This window comes from Phoxinus phoxinus, assembly GCF_949152265.1.
Source record: "Phoxinus phoxinus genome assembly, chromosome: 21".
Taxonomy (NCBI): Eukaryota; Metazoa; Chordata; class Actinopteri; order Cypriniformes; family Leuciscidae; genus Phoxinus; species Phoxinus phoxinus.
Window position 1 is genome coordinate 22,811,555 of NC_136896.1, and position 19,263 is coordinate 22,830,817.

Here is a 19,263-nt window from a genome sequence, read left to right on the forward strand (position 1 = left end):
TTTCTTTCTTTTTTTTGGATAATTTGAATCAATAAAAGTGATTTTACTGTTTGTATACCTCACCCATGTCTCATGCCTGACTCCAACCGATACGAGCCTGTGAGCCTTGTGTGCTCCTAGTTTGTCTAGGGCGATTCCCTGGTAGTAAGCCCCCAGGGTGGCGTAGTTGGTTTATGTATTTGGTGGCCCTGTCTCTGAACCCGATCGCCACATATGGTAGTGTAGCAGCGAGTTACATAGGAAACGCACCCCTGACCGGATCATTGAATCAGTGAGCTGTTGACTCGCGAACAACTGCAATCGAATCAGTCCAATTCGCAAATAAATTTGTCCGTGTGATAAAGCAAAATAATAATAGTCCAGCAAAATCAGATAATTGAAAAATTAACCCCTTGACGCCTGAATTTATTTACAATTATATATTTTAAAAAAATGATTAGGCCTATGTGTGTTTATGGCTCCAAGCTGATGCTAAATTAAGTGGAGATTGTTTATTTGTCTATAGCATATAGAATAGATTTTTTTAAAAATTTAGGTATGATGCAAATTAGCGACAACAGGCATTTCTGGTATTTTTTTTTACAAAATGATAACATTATTAAAACACATTTTCCCATCTCAGGTATGTAGATTTTATTCATGTCACAAATTTGTTAGAACTTCTAAACTTTAATTGACAAATTAATGAATCTTGACAACAGCAAGAAACTCTCCTACTCCCTAACATTGACAGTAGTTTTTATTCCATGTTACAATCTGTTTAACTCTTTCCTTGTTTCTCCAGTGCATAAGTGAACAAAAAAAACACTATAATATGTCAATTAACAGCTCTGGAGAGAGGGTGGATGATTTAAAGTGTTGCCTAATGTGCAAGTTCAGATTGCCTAATGTGCTTATTGTGAGATTGATTTGTTTAGCAGATACATGAAACAGTTAGTGTATGCATGAGTCATTCGGGCAGGGTTTCTCAAACTTTACTGGCCTGCTTTTAGATTTCAAAGTTCTCAGGATACAAACAATTACTGAACTTTACATCTGTCATGTGAAACTGGGTCATGTGGAAAGTGACCATGTCACTTGAAGTGTCTTTGCATGAAACAGTCTTACTTGTGGAATTCACGAAAGCAGTCCTTGTTTTTGTTGAGGCACAGGTGACCGGTGCACTTTGCACATTTGATTACAGTCTGGCCCTTGCAATGTGGGAGTTTGCAGCATTGTCGCTTACTTTCAACCACTGGCCAGTGACCCACAGCATCTGAACGGACTTCCTGTGTCGGCATAACCGTAGCTGAACCTCAATGTTTCTTCTCAAACTCCCTTTCAACTTCTCAAACTCCCTTTCAACATCCAATGAAGGCCGCCCCCTCTTCTTCTTTGACAGATCCTTGCCTTGCATGCAGAGTGCCTGTGCAATAGATGTCCTGAAAGCAAGCAAATCCTTCTGCTTCTTTCATGGGACTGTCAGTGACTCACAATACCGCCGATACAACAACCAGCTGTTGACAATGACCATGTACACAAAGTGAAAAAAGAGTCTATGGTAGTACTTTTTTTACCTTATGTGGATGCGGTAATATGCTATCAGTGCATCAAGAGCATCAATGCCGCCCATGAACTTGTTGTACAGGCTAATGATGCTTGTTAGTTCACCCAAAAATGAAAATTAGCCCATGATTTACTCACCCTGAAGCCATCCTAGGTGTATATGGCATTCTTATTTCAGATGAATACAATCGGAGTTATATAAAAAAATGTCCTGGCTCTTCCAAGCTTTATAATGGGAGTGAACATGCAGAAGTAATGATGACAATTGATGCCTCTCGCGGTTCAAACAGGACTGGGCAACCGGGTTTGTCATTACGTTGTGCGTTAAGTTCAAGGGTTGAACTTAATTCCTACGGGTGATGTCAAGCGCTTTAACGCGCCTGCAAAGCATTCCGGGAAGACGCCGCTGCATTTGGAAAAATGCTGCGCGTCAAAAAAGCTGGCCGATGCCCATCTTCATGCAAATTAATCCGTTGAACGCGACGCGACTATCCAATAGAAGTAGAGCACATAGAGACGGAGGGAAGTCTCTCACGGATCCTTTGTCCAACATTCGCCGCTGGCTCAAAACCACGCCCATAGCGGTTCACTTAAGGAACACCCATCAAAGTACAAATGTGGGGAGGCGTCGCGACACCACGCACAAGTGGATCCGCAATGTTACTCTTTTTGCTTAAATCGTACGGCAGGTCTGCCGGAAGCTAGTTATTTTAGTCAATAAAGATTTAAATATGGATATTTTTCTTACACGTACGCATCCCTTCACTTCAGAAGGCCTTTCATTAACCACCTGAGACGTGTGGAGCACATTAATAATAAACAGATGCACTTTGATGGACTTCCAAAAACATATCCATTCACTCTCATTACAAAGCTTGAAAGAGCCATTTATATTTTTTAATATAACTCCGATTGTATTCCTCTGAAAAAAAGAATGTCATATACACCTAGGATGGCTTCAGTGTAAGTAAATCATGGGCCTATTTTCATTTTTTGGGTGAACTATCCCTTTAAGTACAGAAACAAAGTAAAAATAATGTGTTACTGTCCACCGCTGGTGCTAAAGTACAGCCATCACAAGACAAAGAACAGACTAAACTGAGAGCAATAAAACAGCAAACTCTTGATCAAAACAAAGAACAGGTGGATGTACTGTAATCAATGAAACAATGAATAACCATGACAACCAAAGGGAAACACAGGGAAAAAAAATGACAAGCTAAAACTTAATAAAAACTCAACTAGAACCAAAACTGAATGTGACGCTCAGTCATTATGTGTATATTTTTGATGTTGTATTTTGCTCTGATTTGTCTCACAGAGTACCCACTGCTTCATCTTACCAACCTAACTGTCCTGAAATTTTAAACACTGACATTAATATTTAGTTCAATCTCTTCTTTATTCTCCATGATCTCAGATGAATAATCTGTGACATTAACGCAATATGGTGCGAAACAGTGCACATCTTCTCCCTATTGCTTGTTATTCTCCAAATTAGAGAAAAAAAAGTATTTGATTTTGTATAAAACCATGCTGATGAACCATGAGTCAATAAAACATATTATTCGGTCTATGTACTGAGTGTTTCAATTTTCTATAATGTATGCTTTTACTTGTATGTTGAGTTCTTACAAAACTCTTTATTATTTCCAATATCCACCACCCCCACAATATTGCTACCTCATAGAACTCAAGCTATAAAAAAGCATTAAAAAGCACATTTAATATTTTCTATTCTCATATGCTTGTATTATCTTCTGGGCATAATGTTTAGTACTTTTTTTCTGTTTGTTACATGATGCACTCTGGAGTCACTATATTTTGAGATTAGCCTATAGTTTGACATTCCACATGCATCTGGACATGATTAGTGCATCACTCAATGAAAACTTAATAAGCATTGCTCATATCTCTGCTAACAGCAATACAACGTTCAGCTGTGAGCTATTGGAGTTGGCACGTCAAAATCAAGAATTTGAATCTAGCTTGTAGAGATATCATCAGAAATACATTATGCATGGTCATTGTCCCTCAATTAATGTCTTTAGAAAATGCAATTTTGTGCAAAAATTGCATGTGCTAATCAGTGCTGTAAAAAAATAACCTATTAGCACAGTATGAGCAATGTACATGCCGAGCTCTGATGCAGATAATGTGTCATTGATTGGATTGCTGACTGACATTAGCTAGAGGTTATGTGTCAGTTTAATTAAATATCATCAGTTAGAAGACCAACTGTTGTGTGTTAGCTGTCATAACGTAACAGCTTTTCACTTCACAATTTTTGGACTAAATTCAACAATCTCAGGCTGATGCAAAGCCACAAGCCATTAGGAAGGAAAATACAACAATGCTATGCTTTGTTATTCTACGTAGGTTTCCAACAGCAGGGAATAAAAACCTTAATTTGCATACTTAAATATTTAATAAGCTTCATTGCTTAATATTTCGATTTGAAAGGGTTTGCATAAGATAATCTCATTTGCATACTAATGTCTTTTCTCCATTTTTCAGACTTGCTCACATTTTGTTTCACTTAATGACTCCTGAACTGAACTGCTTCTAGGTGAAAAACTGTCAAGAAATGTCTGGGACATATTTCACAATCAGAAGAAAAGAATTCGGGAACACTTTACAATAAGGTCCCATTACTTAACGTTAGTTAATGCAATACACTTGTTACAGTGTAATCTTTGTTAATCCTACATGATTTTGATTTGAATAATGTATAAGTAAATGTTAAAATACAAACTAATTAATGCATTTTTTGGAAAGTATTTCCCATTGCTAGTTCGTTAACTAATGTTAAAAATCAGAACCTTATTGTAAATTCTACTTTGCATGTAGTACATTATGGTTTTTAGATTAACTGAAGCCTAGTGTAATGCACAAATATCTCAATATACTTTATGCATTTTATGGATAAAAATTTGTTTTAATAGCAAGCATGATCATTGATTGAAAACACTGTGTTATTACTTTTCAAACCAGTGTATTTAAAAAGCTTTAGGCATGACACCAGTTTCAGTTTAAGAAGTTTAAGGTAGTATTTTGGACTGTGTATTAAAATGAAATTACTTTTTGTTTGTTCATCAATGCATCTGACATTTTGAGTTATACACATGCCGCTGGTATTGACATGGTCCTCATACATGCCTGTATTTCAAGAGGCCTTAGATTCAGTAATCCAGTCCTCTCTTTGCTGAGTGCGATGGTAATAAGTAATTTTCAGTCTCTATGTCTGTGTCATTTGGGGTTGATTAAATGTAATCTATATGCAGTAATGGCCTTCCAATCTGCTGTCCTGAATTTGTTGTATGTAAATCCAGCGCGCTACACGCATACTTCGCTGATCTGGCCTTTTTTCCTTACCCTATAATTTACATAGGGAGACAACAAGGATGTACCTTCCCTTCACATCAAGGCAACAGCAAACACAATAAATGAGTGAATGTGAAAGATCACCTTTATTCCTGGAATTATGCATTTTGTATACGGATAGTATCTGGATATTCTTGAGCTGGATTCCATTTACACCTTCCCAATGCATCCTCCAGTGTCATCGGATTAAGATCCAAACCGCATATGAAAGTGAAAAAGAACAACACATTACATCAGAGGTTGAAAACTGAAATTTTCCATCATTTAAAGACTTTTAACAATATTCAAAGATAATTTAAAAAGACTTTCCATCAGTTTGACAGCTAAAAATAAGATATTGTTTCCCTACTTCAGAAGCATTTCCACAAGTAAAGGATGCTAATAAGGATTAGATGTGGGGGAAATTAGAGAAAATCAGGTTTTGCCCAAGCAAAAATAAACTATTAGAGTGGAAATTTGAGGGGAGAAACGAAAGATTCCTAATCTGGTCTAGTGGAATAATATATGGGATCTGTTTTATGAGTTTTATCTGTATGTTTTACAAATATGTATCTCTTTATCTGTTTTAAGAGAGCCCAGTGCATTCATCAATAAAAGAAGCTGGATGTGAGAATAAATGCATTCATATTTATTCTTCTGCAGAGAAAAAATAAATATCCTGGCCTTCAGCGTTCTCAGGGCTAGTGTATGAAACGAACAGACAGCAGCCAACCTTGTGCATCAGGAAGCTAATTAAAGATTTGTTCGCTTATATTCCCACATTATAGATTTTATTATTTCAGTTATGACAGATTTTATTATTTCAGTTACTAGTTATGAAATTCTCAAGCATTTGTTTGGATAAAACTTTGTGTGGTGCAACATTAGGGATCACACCAGGGAGCCAGTCATCTTCGAGTGCTAATGATACGAGCCAATGTAATTGGAATGCGTGATTTTCATCACACACTCCGCCCCCACAGCGCGTGTTTAAATACGGAAGTGGATGCAGGCACTAGTTGCCTTTTGCTTCGGAGCCGATCGTTTGATGTCTCTGAAGCGTGATGTTGTTTACAACGAGCGAGTGTGTCCGTGTTCTTCTGGAAGACTCTCCCAGTGCTGGTGGTTTCTACAGTGCGTGGGCAGCGGTGATCTGTTACGACGATCAGCTGTTTAAATTGGGGTTCACCTAGAGGATAGGATGTCGATAGCAGCATCAGCATTGGAGGGTGAGCTGGCCTCTGGAGATGATGATTCGGCTGCGTTATCTCCCTCTGGGAGTGTAACGTTGCCCGAGCCGGGTCCAGAGTTGTCAGCTATGCTGAAACGGGCCGGTGAGGTTGCCGGGCTCGAGTGGAATCCTCCACCGCGTCCCGCTCAGTCTCGGTTGGAGGATTGGTATCTCGGGGCAGGCCGCGCTGGTTCTTAGCTCGCCACCCCAGTGCCTTTCTTTCCCGAAGTGCATGGAGAGCTTATCAGTTTGTGGACGGCACCTTCGGGCCTTCCGAGCCAGGTCCCTGTCCTCCACCTCGCTGCCCCACCTCGGGTATGTCTCTGGTCCCCTCGCCCGGTTCGTGGAAGCCAAAAATGCTTCCCGACCAGTCCAGATGGCCCGAAACTATACCATCAGACTCTGCTTGCGATTCCTTTTCGCTCGGCTTCCGCCCAAGCTCAGTGATTGTACTGTTGTACTGCCTGGTCTTCTGCCCAGTCCATATGTGTATTCTCCATATGTTTACCTCCCTACGTGCAGGATGACTTTTGCAGCTTACCTTCCTTCCTCGATAGGTACGCTTTCCCAGTGGTCCTATGGAACAGCAGTGCCTTCCCTGGTCTTAGCCCTGTCCCATCTCCACCTCAAATTGCGGGGGGATCAGGAGGCTTTTGTCTAGGCGCTGGAAAGTGGCAGCACTAGTGACGTTTTCATGGGGATCCCAATCAGTCCAACTATGTCGAACGTGAGCAACTGAAAGGGAACGTCTCGGTTACGTATGTAACCCTCGTTCCCTGAAGGAGGCAATGGAGATGTAGTCCCTTCGCCACTATTGCTGGACCACCGCTGACTCCGAGTTACGCTCGGCTCCTCATCGAAAAAGCAACTAGTGCGTGCATCCACTTCCGTATTTATACCCGCGCCGCGGGGGCGGAGTGTATGATAAAAATCACGCACGCCAATTACATTGGCTCGTTTCAATAGTACTCGAAGATGACTGGCTCCCTGGCGTGATCCCAATCAGTCGTAACGTACGACTACCTCTCCGTTCTCTCCTTCAGGGAGCCTGCATCTGGATACTATGACAACGCAGTCCTGAAGTGTCAACAAGTCTCTCCTCTGTGAAACCCTCCTTCCCTTCCCTTTACCTCTGTACAGATGAAACGTTGTCAAAATAATTCCGGTTTGCATGGACACACGGAAGCAAACGTGCATTTTCACATATTCGCATTTTTGAAGTTTGATGATAAGTTATTTTTTTTTATACCTATTTCAAGGTTTGCGTTCTCGAACCAGGCACTGTTGTCATGCAAATGAGCAGGTCAGAGCACATTAAATGTTTTCTGTTAGAACGGTGTCGTTTTAGCGGCCCCAAGTTAATAACTAATGATCTTTGCAACGGAAGTGAATGAATCAAAACTGGGGCCTGGTAAACCCTACATTATGGGGACAAAATGTCCTCACAAAGATGGCAATATCTGGAATCTTTGTCATTGTGGGGACATTTTTTGGTCCCAATGAGGAAAACAGCTTATAAATCATAAAACTATTTAACTTGTAATTATTTTGAAAAATCAAAAATACAGAAGGTTTTCTGTGATGGGTAGATTTAGGGGAAGGGTTAGTGTAAGGGGATATAATTTACAGTTTGTGCAGTATAAAAATCATTAAGCCAATGGAGAGTTGCCCAAAAGACAGTTTGTGTCCCAAAAATGTCTTCTTTTTCTCTCTGTAGTTATGTGTAAAGCGTCCTTGGGTCCCATGAAAGGCGCTATATAAATATAAGTTATTATTATTAAGATAGAGAAACCGTGTGTGTGTGTGTGTGTGTGTGTGTGTGTGTGTGTGTGTGTGTGTGTGTGTGTGTGTGTGTGTGTGTGTGTGTGTGTGTGTGTGTGTGTGTGTGTGTGTGTGTGTGTGTGTGTGTGTGTTTATAAAGGGCTCACAAACAAACAACTGCCAGTAATTACTCTTGTGTGAGCTGTAAACAGACATGAGCTGTGGAATGTGCGATTAAAACCCTCTTTAGAGCATCTAGGCAATTATGAGTTATGAGCGCTGTAGGTTTGTATGAATGGATCAATAGCCAAGCACTTGATGTGACTTGAAGCAGAACTGCCACGATCAGATTAAGACCTAAAATGGCTGAATGCCGCACCAGAAAAAACCTTGGGTTTTTCACAAACTGCAGTGGATCAGTAACCTGCGGGGCTGTTACGCCTCGTAATTTAAGACTTGCCTGTAGATTCTTTCTTCTGTTTTTTTTGTTTGGGTTTGTGTTTTTGTAAAGATAAAACTGTAGAGTGGGATTGGTTTCTATCCCACAAGCTTCTAGAAGAAGATGCTATACATTTATATGAAACTTCAGGCCTTATACTGCAGGAAAGCATTGACAAACCAAACATGTACGAAAAGAAAGTGTGATTATATTCATCCCTGCATTAGTTTATCCTGCCTTAAAGCCAAACTGAACTTCTGTGAATCAGAGACCTTGGACTGGGCACTGAATTGAGTACCGTGTACCTTGGAGCCAAACACTTAGGCTTCTGGCATACACTGGCATAGTGATTTTACATATGCAAAGAATTTCAGCTAGGTTGGAAAAACAACATACAATGTCAGACACTTGAAGTTGAGGGGCTATGCATGTTGTTCCTATACAACCCTTGGGAAACAGGCATCCTAAATAATGCATCGACTTATAGGAAACTGCACTACTTAGAGCTCAGGGGGGTTCAAGACCCCCTCAACACATTCAAACGTTGTGGTTTTGAGAGAGAATAGCTAGACTTTTCCACTCCCTCAGACGTGAAAAACATTGATAAAAAGTGATTGCATGGTTATATAAAGTCTTTGAAGAGTCTAAAATAAATAAGCAAATAAAGATTTAAACATAACGCTGATGCCAGAATAGAAACATTGCAAGTGTGCCTTTTATATGAGCCTGGCACTTTGAAAGGGTGAAATGAATATATTAATAAATAATGTGATTGATTTTTATTTATTTTTTTATGTATTCACAAGGTGGCCAGACATGAAGGCTTTGAAGGTGTCTATTTTTGCTCTATGTTTCAGTCCAGAAATGAATTAGATATGACTGGCAGATATTCTAGCAGCTTTATTTGTGCAGTCCAATCAGCCTGCAACTGCATCTGCTGAAGATATTAAATCATACATGTGGAATATATAATGCATGTGATTCATTTGTTGTCATCTCAGTCGTTGAAGGGTCAAATTAACTTTGACCTTGCTCTCAGCTAGTCTGACGAGTTATTTTCACATGCTTGTAATTATATACTTAGCTTTTTTGATTTGAAGATGCACCAAAGACCTTGAGAGTCAAACATGTCTGAAGTGGCAGATTTGGAGCCATAAGTGGGTAATTATAAATCATGTTGCATAATTATTGACTGATTTGTAGCTGTTTCTCTCAAAAAGTATAATCTGTTTTCAAAGAACTGTAAATATGTAATTGTAATGCAGTTCAGATGTTATGGGAAGAAGGAGGCGGGAACCGGCGAACATTCCAACAATTTGAATAAACAAATACAAAAACGAAAGTAGAGCCACACATAATAAAACAAAACATTAAATAAAATATTCCAGGCCAGGTCTCTCTCGATCTCCACTGTGGTCTCTCTTTTATGCTACCGCTCCTCCATCGCGCAGGTGTCGCTCATCAGCAATCACGCCACCAGCCTCGCGCCATTCTCCCACGGCCCTCTGCCTCGTCCTGCTCGCCACAGTAATGTTTTATAATACTCTTCATTATTCAACATTACACAACATGTCTAGAATTTTGATCAGCTGAGCAATGTTCCAAGAAAAGAACAGCACTGGGATTTACACTGTTTGCATCACTCCGATTGTCCGTGTTTGTGTGTTCCAGACAGACTGTCTGCGTATTGGTGAAGGGGATTGTTCCAACATGGGCTCATTCGAAAAACGTGCCTCTACCTACATTTTCACTGAAATGAAGCTCTAGCGCAAGTTCTGCCAGGAAGACAAAATTGTTACGTACTGTAACTTATTACCTTCTCATCTGTCCAATCATATCCTAATACGTTTGGTATAAAAGGTTGGTACTTACACACGTCTGAGTTTGCAGATGCTGTCGCTCCATTTACCTCCACCCTCCCCACCACCTCCAAGATGGGACCTTCCCTTCATCTTCCCTAACACCACCAAGGCGGGTCCTTCCCTCCATCCTCCACATAACACCAAGATGTCTTTCTCCTTACTTCGGAGGGGGTCGGCTGCGCCCCTTCCTTCGTCTTCAGGCAGGATATGCAGAGTACAAACCCTAGGATTGCAAGCTACGGACAGGGCTTACGCCAAAGAACTTGATTGCTTGCTGAGCTCTTAATAAATGTTAATTGTCACAGTATTTATTCTCCCGAGTCTTTCTGGTAGAACTCTTAAAACTTACCTATACTGTACATACAATTCACTGCAGTTACTTATGTGTGGCTCCTTGCACAGGGGGTCAGGACCCACCCCATCTGAGGGGTGTATTGACCATGCTGTGTATTGTAAATAATAAAATAACATATACTTAAAATAATTGTGTACGTAGTAAAACAAAACAAACTATTTAATTTCAGAACCATTTTGAGTCCCCCCTCCCTTGCCTCACATTGCTTTGGTCCACTGCCTGCTTTCCGCCTTTACCTCACCTACCCACACAAGTCAGGTGGGATAGAACATGTTCTTCAGTAAGTCGGTTGTTAAGGTTATCTTATTCACTTTAATCATTGGATGAAGTGATTATTTTCTCTTTAATACAGATCATGACAAAGAAAATGATTATATCCAATCTATTTTTCCATATTTTTCAATAGAGTTCGCTATGTCAGCGATTATAATGTTACCTTGGTTAGTAGCTTTTTTAATACAATAGCTTGTTGGATAGTAACTACACTACAACTAACACAGTGATATAAGCCTATGTCTGAACTGATCTTGCATCATATTGAGCAAATCCCAAGACAATGGTAGATCTACAATATTATTAATTGTAGTTATACCGTTGTCTTGGGATTTGCTCAATATGATGCAAGATCTGTGGCAGATCAGTGGGCTTGTCGGTCCCAGATGAGACCTAAAATACTATGTGAAGATAATTTAATAATTTAAACCTATCTCAAATCTTCCTTTCATAGGCAAGATCATTGAAAAAATTGTCTTCAGTCAACATTCAAATATCTTGTCTTCAAATTCTTAAGCTCAAATGGATACTTTGACAATTTTCAATCTGGTTTCCAACTGCATCACAGCACAGAGATAATAAATGATATTCGCTTAAATACTAATACAGGAAACACATCAATTCTGGTACTACTCAACCTCAGTGCTGCATTTGACACTGCCGATCACAACATATTTCTTGACAGGCTGGAAAACTGGGTCGGGCTTTCTGGGATGGTCCTAAAATGGTTGAGGTCATACTTAAGAGGGATAGGTTATTATGTGAGTATTGGTGACCACAAGTCTGAGTGTCAGGTTTGGTGCAGGATGCCGAAGACGAGGACACGGGTATTCGAATGCAGTTAGTTTATTAAATGAATAAACTCTCAGGAATAACAGAAAACAATCAAGGACTTCAGAACACACTACCTTATACCGACGACGACCAACAAACACTAAGGGAAAACACAGGGCTTAAAAGAACTGGGGTTAATGGGAAAATTAACAAGATGCAGGTGTCGGGAATTACTAATTAAACAGACAGGGAAAAACTAACAGGACTAAACCAAAAATCACAAAGACATGGGGGAAACAAGATCACAACACAGAACAAAACACATTAACAATGTGACACTGAGTGGACATCCATGACATGCGGAGTTCCTCAAGGCTCAATTCTTGCGCCACAGTCACTCCTGCTCCCACTGAGCCAAATAATGAAAAAGAATCAAATTGCTTACCACAGCTATGCAGATGACACACAGATCTACTTAGCCCTTTCGCCTAACGACTACAGCCCCTTTGACTCCCTGTGCCAATGCATTGATAAAGTTAACAGTTGGATGTGCCAAAACTTTCTAAAGATAAACAAAGAAAAATATGAAGTCATTGCGTCTGTAAACAAAGATGAAGTTCTCAAGGTGAACACATACCTTGACGCTAGGGGTCAAACAACAAAAAATCAAGTCAGGAATCTCGGTGTGATTCTGGAGTCAGACCTTAGTGTTAGTAGTCATGTCAAAGCAATAACTAAATCAGCATACTACAATCTCAAAAATATTGCAAGAATGATATGCTTTGTTTCCAAACAAGACTGTCACGGTTCATGGATTCAGTGACTCTCTCTCGCTATGTGTGTGCATGTTGAGTGAATGGGCGCGGCTCATCAGCTGGCTCGTTATCCACTGATGAGCCGATCAGCGCCAGCTGTTCTGAATGAGGATGTCCTATATATTGTTTGCTCACTCGTCTTGTCTCTGTCAGATGGTTGTGGAGGTTCTTCTGGGTCTGAGCTATTGTTCTCCTGTTCCAGTCCTGTTCTACGACGCTTCACCGAGGATCTTCTCCACGTGGATCTGCATTCCGCCCACTAAGTCCCTGCGTTACCGAGTTTGCCCGAGTTTGTCTGAGGATTATCTGCCACTCCAACTCTGAGTTCTGCCTGAGAATCATCTGTTTATTTCTACACTTAGTGATTCCTGTTCATGCTGCCTGTCAGATTGAGCCTCTTGTCTTCTCTTTTTGACTATAATAAACACTTATTCACTCGCATCTGAATCCTTGACTATTTTCCAGCGCACCATGACAGAACCATCTGACCAACTTCTCATGGATTCAGCGAGTGCTCCCGGAATTGAGTAGATGTTCGCCGGAAACCACGCCCGGATGGATCGCCAGGACAAGCAGATCGGAGCTTCGGGACGGGCGATACAGGCTTTGGTAACGCAGGTGTCCGAGCTCACCTCTCAATTCCAACGCCTGATAGCTCCCACTGCGCCAGCACCGCCCCCGCCTGTTCCCCAAGGGATTTTCCATCAACCAGAGCCGCGTCCCATTGCACCAGAACCGCGCATCCCAGCACCAGAGAGGTATTCGGGCGAACCCAATCTTTGCAGAACGTTTCTAACCAAGTGCTCAATTTTTTTCTCGCTTCAACCGGTGACATTTGCTTCTGAGGAGTCGAAGGTAGCCTTGGTGATGACACTGCGTTCTGGTCGCGCGGCTCAGTGGGGAACAGCGGTGTGGCAGAACAAACATCAGTGCTGCTCCTCGTTCCAGGCACTCGAGCTAGAGATGACACGAGTGTTCGACCGCACCATCGCTGGACGTGAGGCGGCCCGCCAACTCGCCGACCTTCGCCAGGACCAACAGTCAGTCTCTGACTATTCCATAGAGTTCCGGACATTGGCGGCCGAGTGCAAATGGAACGAGGAGGCGCAGTGGGACATGTTCTTGCATGGGTTGGCTGACCGCGTTCAGAGGGAAATTTATACCTTGGAGCTGCCCAAGACACTGGATGGACTGGTCGAGCTAGCATTACGGGTCGATGCACGTCTTCAACAGAGAGAGAGCCGACCGTTCCGGATGCCTGCGGCCGATTTCACCATGAGTTCCAGTACCCGGAGTATGAACGCGGTCAGTCCCTCTAACGATCCTGAACCCATGCAGGTAGGTCGAGCTCGGCTTTCCCGGGAGGAGAGAGAACACCGCCGCTCGAGGGGTCTATGTCTCTACTGTGGGGAGCCCGGCCATTTCATTAACACCTGTCCTTTAAAAGGCCAAGCCCGGCGGTAGGACGGCGGCTACTGTCGGGCGGGCTCTCCATGATCGGACCCTCGAGCGCCACTCTCCTCCCAGTTAGACTCCAGTGGGCGGAACACTTCTTCAGCTGTCAAGCGTTGGTGGATTCGGGAGCGGAAGGAAACCTTATGGACTTCTCACTGGCACGTAAACTTCACCTCCCCATCACTGCTTTAGAGAAGACGATCACCATCAACGCACTCAATGGGCAAGAACTCCCTGGTATCACTCACTCCACTGGACTTATTACACTCATCACCTCGGGAAATCACACTGAAAGGACTTCACTCTACCTCACTCAGTCACCCCACACTCCTATTGTCCTGGGTCACCCGTGGTTGGTGAAGCACGGACCCAGGATAGAGTGGGGCCTAAACTCTGTTTCTGCTTGGAGTGATGATTGTTATGCCTCATATCTTTCGTCTGCCGTTCCGTCTGTTTCTCGTTCTGTGTTGCAGGAGGAGTCAGTGAATCTGTCGAACGTGCCACAGGAGTACCGCGACCTGAAGGAGGTGTTCAGTAAGTCTCGGGCTGCTTCTCTTCCTCCTCATCGTCCCTATGACTGTGCAATAGATTTACTGCCAGGTATGTCTCCGCCTAAGGGCAAGTTATATTCACTTTCTGCTCCAGAAAGGGAGGCTATGGAGAAATATATTTCTGATTCTCTAGCTACTGGGTTCATCCGCCCTTCCTCTTCTCCAGCGGGGGCGGGAAGAAGGATGGTTCTCTGCGACCTTGTATTGATTACCGGGGGTTGAACAACATCACGGTTAAGAATACTTATCCTTTGCCGTTGATGTCTTCAGCCTTCGAGAGGTTGCAGGGAGCGTCTATCTTCACAAAATTGGATTTACGTAATGCATATCATTTGGTTCGCATCAGGAAGGGGGATGAGTGGAAGACCGCTTTCAATACCCCCAGGGGGCACTTTGAATATTCGGTGATGCCATTCGGTTTATCGAACTCCCCAGCGGTCTTCCAGGCACTCGTCAATGATGTGTTGAGAGACATGGTTGATCAGTTCTTATGTTTACCTGGATGACATATTGATTTTTTCTTCGTCTCTCCAGGAGCACGTTCAACACGTCAGACGAGTGCTTCAGAGGTTGCTAGAGAATGGGCTTTTTGTCAAGGCGGAGAAATGCCCTTTTCATGCACAGTCTGTAAGGCCCTACAGAGGTTTCTGGGGTTCGCCAACTTCACCCGGCGTTTCATTCGCAATTTCAGCCAACTATCCGCGCCGCTGACTGCCTTGACCTCCCCCCGAACTGCGTTCAGGTGGTCAGACACAGCTGAGGCTGTGTTTGCCAAACTGAAAGGCTGCTTTGTTTCAGCTCCCATCTTGATAGCCCCTGATTCTTCACGTCAGTTTGTGGTGGAGGTCGACGCATCAGAGGTGGGGGTAGGAGCAGTGCTTTCCCAGCGTTCTCTCACGGACGACAAGATGCATCCCTGCGCGTTTTTGTCTCGTCGTTTATCGCCTGCCGAACGTAACTATGACATTGGTAACAGAGAGTTGTTGGCAGTGAAGCTAGCGTTGGAAGAATGGCGTCATTGGTTAGAAGGGTCGGGGGTACCTTTTATCGTCTGGACCGATCACAAGAACCTGGAATATATCAGAACCGCCAAAAGACTGAACTCCAGGCAGGCTCGGTGGGCACTTTTTTTCGGACGTTTTGATTTTTCCCTCTCGTTTCGCCCGGGTTCCAAAAACATCAAGCCCGATTCTTTATCGCGGATTTTTGACCGTTCCGAACGCCCGTCTACTCCCGAGTGCATTTTACCCGAGACCCTATTTGTCTCCACACTCACATGGGAGGTCGAATCGAAGGTCAAGACGGCCTTAGAAGGGGTAACGCCTCCGCCCGGTTGCCCACCGAATCGTTTATTTGTGCCGGAGGGATTAAGGTCAGACGTCATTCAGTGGGGGCATTGTTCCAACGTAGCTTGCCATCCAGGAGTTAATCGCACCAGATTTATGGTCAAGCAACGATTCTGGTGGCCACTTATGGCACGCGACATTCACAGTTTTGTTTTGGCTTGCTCTGTATGTGCCACTGGTAAGACTTCCAATCGACCCCCAGATGGGTTACTCCAACCGCTGCCTGTCCCTTCGAGACCCTGGTCCCACATTGCGCTAGATTTTATCACCGCCCTCCCACCCTCTCAAGGGTACACGGTAGTTTTGACCATGGTGGACCGATTCTCGAAGGCGGCTCATTTTATTCCCTTGCCCAAATTACCCTCAGCCAAGGAGACAGCGGTGATCGTTGTAGATCACGTCTTTCGCTTACATGGCCTCCCGATAGACGTGGTTTCCGACAGAGGACCCCAATTTGTGTCCAAATTTTGGCGAGAGTTTTGTAGATTACTGGGAGCGACCGTTAGTCTGTCCTCAGGGTTTCACCCCCAGAGCAATGGCCAGACCGAGAGAGCCAACCAGGATTTGGAGAGAGTGTTGCGTTGTTTGCCTGCCAGGAATCCTTCCTCTTGGAGCCAACATATCTCTATGGTGGAGTACGCCCACAATGCATTACCAGTGTCATCCACGGGCCTATCTCCGTTTGAATGTAGTTTAGGTTACCAGCCACCAATTTTTCCCAGTCTGGAATCCAAAGTCGCGGTCCCCTCCGCTCACGCGTTCGTCCAGAGGTGTCACCGCACATGGACCAGAGCCCGTGAGACTCTGCTCCAAGTGGGGGCGCGCACCAAGGCTAAGGCCGATCGCCACCGGTCGAGGCCACCCGTATACGTCGCTGGTCAAAAAGTGTGGCTTTCTACTAAGAACATTCCTCTCCGTTCCGTCTCTAATAAGTTAGCTCCTAAATTCATTGGCCCGTTCACTATCACCAAGATTATTAGTCCGGTGACAGTCCGCCTCAACCTTCCTCTAGCGTACAAGAGAATTCATCCCGCCTTTCATGTCTCCAAAATTAAACCCGTCTTTCGATCGCATCTTAATCCGCCTGCTCCGGTCCCCCCCCCCCCCCCCCCCCCCGCCGCGACTCGTAGATGGGGAGCCTACTTATTCGGTTAACCGTATCCTGGACTCGAGACGGAGGGGACGCGGATTCCAGTACTTGGTGGACTGGGAAGGTTACGGTCCGGAGGAGAGAAGTTGGGTTCCTGCCAGGGACATTCTGGATCACTACCTTATCGATGATTACAATCGACAGGTAAGGGTGTCTGGGAACGCCAGGCGGCGTTAAATCCGTTAAATCCGGCCTCTAGTTCATAACCGCCAGAGGAGAACTGGCCCCCGACTGAGCCTGGGTTCTCCCAAGGTTTTTTTTTTCTCCATTAGGTCACCTGATGGAGTTTTAGGTCACCATTGGGTCACCTGATGGAGTTTTTCGTTTCCTTGCCACTGTTGCCTTTGGCTTGCTCAGTTGGGGATATTCAATTTAATGAATCAATCAATATTACTATTGATTAGCATTACCAAACATGGACGTTTTATTATTATTTTATTTTAATACTGTGAAGCTGCTTTGATACAATCTGTATTGTGAAAAGCGCTATACAAATATTCTTGACTTGACTTGACTTGACTTATTCACTCGCATCTGAATCCTTGACTATTTTCCAGCGCACCATGACAAAGACTTAGAGAAACTTGTTCACGCTTTCATCACCAGCAGGGTGGATTATTGTAATGGACTCCTCACTGGCCTTCCCAAAAATACCATAAGACAGTTGCAGCTTATACAGAATGCTGCTGCGACCAGGATTTTGAGCAGAACTAAATATGAACATATCACACCATTCCTCAGGTCTTTACATTGGCTCCCAGTCACATTTAGAATTTTTTTTTAAAGTATTATTACTGGTATATAAATCACTCAATCACTAGGAACTCAATACATTGCAGTATGCTCACTGAATAGGAACCTAACAGATCACTCAGATCATTTGGATCACATCAGCTTGAAATACCAAGGGTTCACTCAAAGCATGGTGAGTCTGCTTTTTACTAGAATGCCAGCCGCAGCTGAGGAACCTCCTTCCAGAAGAGATCAGATGTGCTCCTACAGTAGTCACATTCACATCCAGACTAAAAAAAAAATCAGTTTTTGACGTACAGATGTTTGACGTACAGTCGGCCACTGTAATGTTAACTGGGAAATTGAGAGATGAAACCATGTTGATGACCTGAGTTTATGGTAGAGTAGTGAGTTTAATGTGAATCTCGAGGTCAGGGAACAGATCTGTTCTGTGGGGTGCGGACTGGAGTCAGTCTGTGTTTTGCCAGATGAGAAGTTTATCTTTGTATCTTTTTTTAAAAAGTATCCCTTTTATAAATGTATCATCTTTATATCTCTTTTTTACATTTATGTATTTATTACATATACATTTATTTTAAAAGCTATTCATGTGCGACAGATACGCTGCAGATCGGTTGATTTTAGGTCAATGTTTTGGCTGTTAGTCAATGTTGTAGGGAAACATAAGATGGCCGCTTAAACACTTCCTGTGGCTTCTCCGCCTGTTGGCAGTTTACAACGCAATGAGCAATCAAGTCATTTATATAGATTAGCGGCTTAGACCCAAAAGTGCAATGTGAAAATGGTCTTGTGAGGGCAAGGAAAGATGATGGAATTTAACTTTTGGTGCAAGCAATCAAACCCAGAATGAAGTCTGATTCTTAAATAGTAAGAGTATTAAAAATTAATAAATCAGTCTGATTATTTTGTGAAATGGCATCTTTTTACGATATTATAAACTGAGAAAGTGGATTATTTACCTTATTTTATTTTTTATTTTATTTTTTATTCTGTAGAACCATGTCCTAATGAAAACAAAATGGTAACCACTTAAAGTTTTTATCCATTTACATATTGTAATCTAAAAAAAAAAGAAGTTAATGGACATGTTACCCACATGCCAGTTTTAACTAAAGAAGTAGTTCAATATGCAAACATCTACTTTGTAATACAGTGTGAAAAAAAAATCTGGCTCCGTTTGCATCATTTTTGCCTCAGCACTTCTATCACCATCCCAGATCTAGATTTACTACCAAAATGAGTCTGTAAGTGTCCCATGGCCACAGAGTACTGCTGTCAGCATGCCACAAGGTGTATCTGAAGCTAATTACACCATAAATGCAGCAGCACGGCTGTCTTACGTTGGATTGGTCTCCACTGTGCATGCAAAAGCTGTCCTTGATTACCAGAAAGGAAGCAACATAGCCCAGCCGACACCAGGACAATGACAGCATGACCCCACACCTCTGGATCTATCGCTACTCTCAACAGGCCTGGCCTTCACTTCCTCTAGCACAATAAGGGCAGCACAACTTTCCAATTGTTTCTAGCAAACCAGACACATATTAGGGGGGGATATTGCCTGTGGCAACATTTCTGCTAAATGAATTG